Below are 9,204 nucleotides of genomic sequence, written 5' to 3' on the forward strand. Positions count from 1 at the left end.
GAAGTTCGGGAAGCCCAGAGCGCTGTGGTCCCAAAAATTTTCTAATTCCCTTATAATAATGGATCAGGAACTTGGGGTACCTCCGTATTTGTTTGAGCCCGTCGCTTCGCGTATGAAGGGCACAGCGCCCGACGACACGACCGGCACTACGACTTCGTGAAAGCAATGTAGTAGCCACGGGCGCTCGGGTAGGAAATCTCTGGTATAGGAGTCGCTTTAGGGAATCACGCAGTAGCATTACGGTTAAAAATCGACGCGGAAGCAACTCTAGACAATGTTGATTAATAAAGTGCAGATTACACGCCTGCTTAATTCGAAACTTCGCCCAGAAAACTGGGACACAGCGAAGCGGGGGGGACGTCGCTGGCCGTCTTCCGAATATGACGCTACTTCCGGTCGCTGCCTCTCACTTTCTCGCTCTTCCGGCGATGCGGCAGGGAGCAGTGGGCGGGGCGTAGGGTCAACTTTAACGACGAATACCGCTGTCCCCAAGCTAAAAATGTCGAAAAAAACTTTACAGGCATAAACTGACCAATGTAATAATTGTGAAAAGTAGAGTTTTGCCCGGTTTTAAAAGCGCTTCAGTAGCCCTTTAATACGGTGGTGGCTTCGAAATAGCCATTCTAGTTGGTCTGGGTGCTTGCTTTACTCGGCAAAACTACGTTAGCGTCAACCAGGCCGAGCTACAACTCAATCACAGCAATACTATCTGCACTATAGCCGGCGCCAACCGAAACACGAGCGGCTTACGGGCGCGCACGCACAGACACTATCAAACACCCCCGGTCAGCCGGCGCGTGGTACGTTCCAGAGCGCGGGGACTATGCACAACGGCGGAAAAGCCAAGCGCCGTTCGCCTTTTCCGCTCGCACTCCTCCTTTTACCCATTCGTGCGCGAGCGTTCGGGAGGGAATCCATATCACGCCCGGCGGCGACCGCACAGCTGGACGGGTGGCGCCACCACTCGTCGCTCCCGTTGTTAATGGAATGAACCGGTGCATTGGACTCTTGCTTCGGTCCTTTGAATGTTTTGGTGTTGTTGTGAGCGGATATGTGCAATGAAACAAAGTCTAGACAGATGTGTTTGGTTGTTTAATTCAATAACAGCTACGTAAACTTGTCGGACACTTCTAAACTCCGGTGTAGGCTACAATGACATGAGTTCTTTTTGCAGCGATATACGTTCGGCTCCACCCGACCTGAGTACGAATAAAACTACTATTATTATATTAATTTCTTTTCACTTTATATTATCTTCACTGGTTTCAGTGAGTACGGTTTCCCAGCCAGCATTAACGGCGGGATACATCGATACGTCCGCTCCGGAGAGAAAGGCGCTTAGATACGAGATCTATCACCGTGTGACCGTGGAAGCGTCGCGGCAGTTTACACTTTCTTCCTATAACCGTGAGCTTTGTGCCTTCGGTTTTCGTGAGTGACAGCAGGGATGTTGAACTCCCAAACCACAGGGGGGTTTGGGAGTTCAAACCCCTCCGAAATTTTTTCTAGGCAGCGCGTACGCGAGACGTACTGTTCCTTTCGGCAAAACTCAGCCCTTCCCATAATTCAAAACTCCCTCCGAAAAACAATGCCGGCTATAGGTCTGAGTGACAGTATGAGAACTTTTGAGCAGAAGCGGAACTCCCACGTTTGTAGTGGTCATTTCAAAAAGAGCCAAAGTTATTCAACCGCCCAATAGCCAAGCTACAAAGCACACCCCACCTCTTCAAAATTTTACACTTCGTGGAACAAAGGCTTGCATCGATAGTTACAAAAATGTGCCAGTGTTAACGTCAGTCTGTGTTTTTTAATGCTTAAGTATCTTTGCCGAGTACCTAAAAAGATCGTGTAATGCCTTGTGAAGAAACCAAAAACGTTGACTAGTTGACTCAATCAGCACGTGTCCTTCACAGACGTATTTACTACTGGCTGGAAGAAGTTCGGATTTAAAGAGGACTGCATGAATTGCAAAAGAAAACAGCCAAATCATCCAGCCCCCCCCCCCCCCCCCCCGTCCAAAGACGACAATGGTTGAACGCGAAGCTTTCTTTGTGCGGAATAGAATGGGGAAGCGTCAATTTAGTCAAAGCCTTTGCGATCAAAAGACCAAACTGCGTGCGGGTAAAATTCAAAGCTCAACTAGGCAAGCAAGCCCAGAAGGCAACCAAGGAAACCCACACGAAAAAGCTTTGCGATACACCATCATCCTCGTTAGACGGATGAGTGTATGATTTTTCAAGCGTAGGTGGCAGCTTGTAAAACTCGACCACAGCATTCAGTTGGGAAACTCTGGAAACGCAAAAGCGATGCCAGAGCGCAGGAGGTGGTGCAGGGGAGAAGCAATGGTCGCAAAATTTTGTATGAAGCGGCGAAAATAGGATGCTAGCCCGAGGAAACTGCGAAGGTCTTGCTCCTGTAGTGGACAAGGAAATTTTCGAACGGAGGAAATTTTCTCTGGGTCAGGTTGGATTCCATTTTCGCGGACGACGTGTCCCTATACTTTTATCGAATTGCTGGCGAAATTGTACTTTCTTGTACTCAGCTGCAGTCCTGCATTTCATAGGCACGTGAGCACTGTAGAAAACCACGGAAAAGAAGCGAGGAAGAAGAAGTGAAGAAGAAGAAGTCACCACATGCACGTTCCTGTTCTAGTCATCATCATGCTTTTCTAGAATAAATATGTGTTCGTCGCAACGTCACCACGGCCTCTGCGATTCCTTCGTCTCAATGGTGGAAATGTTAGGTGAACAAAGATGGCCACTCCCCTCGTTTTCGTACGATGAGGCAGGAGAGGCGGCATTGGTAGTACGGTTGGGGCGCTCGTCTTGAGTTTCAATTTGCTGTACGGTGTCAATGCTAGCGTTGTAGATGTAACATTTCTTGTCTATAAATAATATTTTGTAGCTGAGTTGGAAAGAAAAGGATCCAGGCTGACTTTTAGCAAATTTGATCAGTTTTCTTCTGGCAATACGAGTGGTAACAGAGAAATCCTCATTTACAGCGATGTCCTTAAGTTTGAGTTGACTGCGTAGGGAAAGTACTTCTTTTTTTTTGTTTGAAATTAGTAAACATAGCAATGACGGGGCGAGCTTTGCTTTGTTCGGTGAAAGGGACCCTAACCGTTCTATTGCGTCGGATTGAAAAGAATCCATGACGGAAGATAACACAGGTGTTAGTCTTGCTTCTGTCTGTTCCCATGTTTCTTTAGCGTCTAACAAATAAAGTCTGTACTGTTTGAATTGTATGACTAATCCCCTTAAATTGTATGACGAATCCCGTTTGAATTTGTATGACGAATCCCGTATGACTAATCCCGTCGAGTAGTGAATTGTATCCTTCGCGGCAATCTTTTATGTATGAGTGCTGTCAGCTGCCGGGCACTGCCCCACAAGCGTACTGTGGCTTTGGCAGGCCCGCATGTGTATTTTGTACTTGGTTATAATAAGCATTATTATTATTATTATTATTGTTGTTGTTGTTATTATTACTATTATCTGTAGCGCTCCTATCTCGATTCTGTAGAGAGTAGTGCGAATTCTCAGCCTGAAACATTTTGGAGATACATCCGGTCCCGTAAGAACAACTCACATGATCTTATCAATCTTGTAGATTCCTCTGGGGAAGAAGTTCATAATGTCGCCAACCACTTTGCTCAGCACTTCAGTGCCACATGCGGCCAGCGTGACGTCTCTGAAATGAACATATTGTTAAATCGCGTACAAGGCTCCAGCTTAGTGCTTTTGGACGAGCAGTTGGTTTTGGAGAGCCTAAAGCGCATGAAACCGTCATTGTCGTGTGGAGCTGACGGAATACCTCCAGCTATTCTCAAAACATACGGCAGCATTTTTGTACCTGTTTTGACGGTGATATTTAACCAGTGTCTAAAAACAAACGTGTTCCCTCTCGCGTGGAAAATTTCTCGAGTCCGTCCTATTTTCAAGTCAGGCTCCAAATCGGATGCAACAAACTACAGAGCAGTTTCTCTCCTTTGTGCTTGTTCCAAGCTGTTTGAGACAGCGCTGTACAAATTACTGTCAAGTTCTGTACAGACTTTTCTTGTAAGTAAACAGCACGGCTTTATATCAGGAAGGTCGACAACAACTAATCTCTCCTGCTTTATGGAGCAGGCCTCGGCAGCCATTTCTGAGAGGGGCCTGCTCGACGTTGTCTACTGTGATCTGAGCAACGCATTTGACGTTGTCTGCCACACGCTGTTACTTAAAAAGCTTTTACAGGTAGGAATTGATACACCACTCGTGGCATTGTTGGGTAGTTATCTAGATAACCGGTTCAGTTTCGTTAGCGTTAACGGGCAGACGTCTGCTCTGTACAGATCAACAAGCGGTGTGCCTCAAGGCTCCGTGTTGGGGCCTCTCTTGTTCTCCATTTTTGTTAATGATGTGTCAGCCGCAATTAAGATGTCTTCTTTCCTTCTTTACGCTGACGACATTAAAATATTCAGACGGATTGAGTCCATTAATGACTGCATTGCCCTGGAGCAAGATATATCCTCATTTTCCAAGTGGTGCTCAGACAATAGATTAAATCTTAACCCTACAAAAACAAAGGTCATGTCTTATAGCAGGAAAACGAACCGCACTTTATTTTGCTACAGTATTAACGGCGGTTACTTGTCTAGAGTTGAAGAGATCAGAGACCTCGGCGTGCTTTTCGACAGTGCCTTAACTTTCTCACCTCATGTCACTCAACTTACTAGGCGGGCGCTACGCTCTCTTGGGGCTGTATGCAGGTTTTCTCGAGAATTCCGGTTTCCTTCTTCATTCCTAAAACTATTCAGAACGCTTTGTATTCCGCAACTAGAATATGCTTCTGTCGTTTGGAATGGAACCTGTAGTTCCAACTGTCAACGTATAGAGCGTGTACAAACCAACTTTTCATCAATATTTAGGCATCGTTTTCCTTCGGAGCCTATCCTTATAACTGTTTCTCTAAGTTCCCGGCGGACCCACTCAGACCTTCTTTTCATGTACAAATTGCTTCATGGTATTATTTTATGCCCGGAACTACTTGAATCAATCAGTTTTCGCGTTCCACAAAAAGCTACAAGGCTCGCCCACCCTTTTAAAGCAGCTGGAGCTCTCAGCACACGTTCTCCTCTTCAAAGGATGCAGCATCTGCATAATGTTCACTCCGAGAAGCTCGATATCTTTCAGCGTCCTCTTCGGGAGTTTTTGGCCGGGTTGTCAGCTCTGACACACTAGGTTCATCTTGGCAGTGCTCTTTTTCTTCACTTATCGTCCTGACGTGTGCATTGACTTCACCGAGCTTGTTCTTGTTCCTGGTTATTCGTGTATTGTGCTGATACTGCGACTGTAATTATCGTAGAATTTTTCTTTTTCTGCCGTTTTTATCATTAAAAGTTGCCATATTCACTTCATGCGTCCATTTGAAACTGAAAATGTACGCTTCCCGAATCTTGTAAAAACTTTCTTCTTTTCACTCACCCTTCCGTATAGTTACGCTTATTGTAAGATGTCTTCTTGCAACTGACCAGACATTACAGTTTCTATTGATTGTGTAATGTTGCCTAAAATTACACTATGGTATTTTTATTCTTCTTTGAAGTTGTAGTTTCTTCTTATTTTTTGCTCACTCACTGTTCTTTTGCCAGCTGTTGATGCATTTCATTGCTGTCTTATACCTTGTCTGTGCGCCAGCACGACTTGATTGTGTAAAGTCGGTTGGATTGCACTATTTTATTTCTAATCTTCTTTGCCGTTTTTGTAGGTCTTTCTTTCTCTCTTTTTTTTTGCTCACTGAGTGTTTATTAGCACATTGTTGATGTACTACAGTGCTGCATTTTCCCCTCTGAGTGATCCAGCACGAAGGCCTCCGCTGTTCCTGGGCACTATAATAAACATTGATTGATTGATTGATTGATTGATTGATTGATTGATTGATTGATTACTCTGACTGTGAAATACCTCTGGATTCTTTATGACACTGACATGACCTGGAACTCTCACATGGCTTCGCTGTGTGCGCGACTGCGAAGTGTGGCATGTTTCATTTATCGCATTAGAGCACTTGTACCCTTAACGGTAAAAAAAAAATCATTACACATGCGCTAGCTTACTCCCAAATACGATATGGAATACGCAACTACTTTAATTGCTCTAATTTCTGGAAATCAAAAATAGACGGTTTGTTGAAAAATATCCTTTACAGCATTGCCTATAGGATTGACATGCCTTCTGATATCAGTTTGTTCAGGGCGCTCGGTCTTCCTACCTTTGACACTTTATTTCTTTGCACGATCGCCCCTCGACACTTTTGGAACAAGAATTTTGTTCTTCCACATTCTAAGCAAATTTATTTGATTAATCCTCCCCGTTTTGTTCTTCCAAGGGTACGAACACGGTATGGTGAAAGTTGTAGAGCCTATTATGTGCCTAAAATTTCAATCAACTTCCACAGTGAGTTTTAGATGAAGAAACACTGCTTGGAATTAAACGAGCGCTTATGGATCTTCAAAGCTAAACAGTCCTATAATTTGTGTCAAATGACTGTAACCAATTAAAAAATGCATGTTTGAAGAAATTTTGTACTGCCTCTCTTGCAGGGTATTGCCCTTGTTGTTTTAAGGATTATGTCCTGATGCTGTATAGAATATCAATCGTCTGCTGTATGTCGTTGTTTTTATAGAGCCGTTTTATTTGACAATTTCTGTGCTGTGCCACGGACTACTTGAAGAGTCTGTTTTGCTCGAAACCCCCTTTTTTTGCATGCCTACAATGAGGCACTGATCTTTTTTTCTTCTGGTGGTTGTATTTTTGAGTGTGGCCTAGGGTGGTCTTGTACAGAGAATGTACTTTAAGACAGTATGTTATGCATTATTTGATTCAGTGCTGGCACTGATTTTCGCCCCAGCTGCCGAGTGTTGCCATACAAGCCCTTGTGAGGCTTCGGCAGGCTCGGCATTATAAAATGTATTTATTTGAATGGAAATAACGTGTTATTATTATTATTGTTATTATTATTTTACTGGGCGCCATCTTGTGCTCAAGATGGCGCCCAGTACGGATGTCTGTGTGCTGTGCTCCGCTGTTTTCTATGGCAGACAGGAGTTTTTTCGTTGCACGTCGTGCAAAAAACGTGCGCACTCTAAATGTATTCAGCTGCCCGACATGGAGCTGCAAGCTTTGAAGACTGGTGAGCGGCCCTTTCTGTGCAATTTCTGTGCGTCCTCGGCGACTGAGGCTGCGGATAGTCCTAGCGACGAGTCCGTGCAAGGAAGCCAGCGCATTTCCCTGTGCACGGCCGCTGGATGAAAGTGCGCTCTCATCCAACGGCCGTGCCCTGTGTTCGGAACAACTGGAAGGCGCTCCCCGACCCGGCGACCTTGGCGGAGACGCAGCCGAACTCCGCGCAATGCTATTCAACACCCTCCAGGGACTTTCTTTTTTGACTGACGAGGTCGCCAATTTGAGAGGACAACGACCGCCTGGGCAGGGAAAACGCACGTGCTTTCGCCCAGCAGGCAGGCATAATTGCTTCGCTGCGGGAGGAAGCTCGCAGCCTTCGAGGGGAGCGGCTACCACGGGCCCGTCCCTTCCCTTCCAAACGGCCTCCCCTCCGCCTCCCCTCCGCCGGCCGCCTGCCGCCTGTATGCCCTCCGACACCTGAGCTTGATGAGGCGCCGCCGACACCAACCCCGCAGCGTGGGCTCCATGCATCGTTCGCCGCTACTGTGGCGAAAACAGACGGAACACCTTCAACGCCGGAGCAGCTGACCCCGGCCCCGTCAGCGTATTCGGGTTTCGGCGATGCATCACCCACGAAAGGGAGAAAAGGAGGAGTGCGAGAGAGAAAGGCAAAGGGTTGCGGGGCTGTTCTGCCGGTGTACACACTCCCCGCTCTTGGCCCGGCCATAGAGATGGCCCGGCGGCCGGCCGGCAGTGAATACCGAAGCGTGTGCCCTTTTCACGCACTTGCGCAAACCGGCAAGTGTTTCAATTGCGCGTTGGATTTCGCCTTCTGGGACGGCTGCGCTGTGATTCAACCACACTACTAGATCTGGATATTTTAACGAAGTTAAAAGTGCTTCAACTGTGCCTGTGTTGGATTTCGCGTCCCCTTGTGATGCCCGCCGATGTGCATTTCGAAGTGCTTCAACCGGGTCGTTTAAGTTTTACGCAGCAACAGTGTTCTAGGTAATATTACCTAAATACTTTGTCATCCGTGCTGTTTTGCAATCGCAGTGTAGCGTTCGCAAATCGTCGCGTGAACGGTTGCTACGCAAGCGTGCATCCACAGTTCACCCTGTGATCGGCCGCCGCTGTGAAAGTCGTCAACCTTTATTATGAATGAATTCCTGGAGTGTGACAAATAGAAACTTAGCCTAATGCCCCATAAAGTTGGACCTAAGTCACGCTGGGAATACGCGGTAAGTATAATCACTTGTCGCCCACCTTGAAGATGTTGGTACTCAGATTTTGTGACGATTGCTTTCAACCTTGTCACTAAGGTTGCACTTTGTGCCCTGCTTTCTTTTTATGCGATGGCACAAACAACCGGGTTGCTCGTTTTGTTTTTTTCTTTATCGTATCTAGCGCTCCTCCCAGACGAAACTGAAGTTTTGCCCAGGCAGAATTAAAACTGTCAAATACTCCTGCTCTGATCTTCGCCTCTTAGATTTAGACACGCAGGACTACCTTTGCACCAGCTCCTCTTCGAGATCGTGTGTCCACGGGTCTTTTTCTTTTTTGCTTGCACGCCCCAATGGTGCTAGAACCAACATTTATTTGCGAGTTGGACTATGAAGCCTCCACTGAGGATGACTTACGTTTGCCCACACACACTGACCAAAACAAGCTACAAGGGGCTTTGGTATCCAGTATTCTTACGCTGGAGCATGCTTCAAGGCATGTGATCACAAAAGCAATTAAGTTTACAACAAATACAGGTTTTTCAAATTGACTGAAAAACTGAAACATAACATTAAGCCTTATAAATCTTTACCTAGTATGTTCGTGCTAGTTCCGCATCAATTGCTAAAAAAAAAACCTTCAACACATACTAATGAACTGATCATGAAAATGAATAGTAAATCTGTCTGCTGAAAACAATTTTTTAATAAAACTACAGGTTTGAATATAGATTACATGTTGCAATGTATGGGCATATGAAACAGCAGAAACCAAGTCCCAAAGCTTGAAAATTCTTTATTAAGTGCGTTATAAC

This window comes from Haemaphysalis longicornis, unplaced genomic scaffold (genome assembly GCF_048455015.1).
Source record: "Haemaphysalis longicornis isolate Haplotype H1 unplaced genomic scaffold, Haemaphysalis longicornis Haplotype H1 scaffold_14, whole genome shotgun sequence".
Classification (NCBI taxonomy): domain Eukaryota; kingdom Metazoa; phylum Arthropoda; class Arachnida; order Ixodida; family Ixodidae; genus Haemaphysalis; species Haemaphysalis longicornis.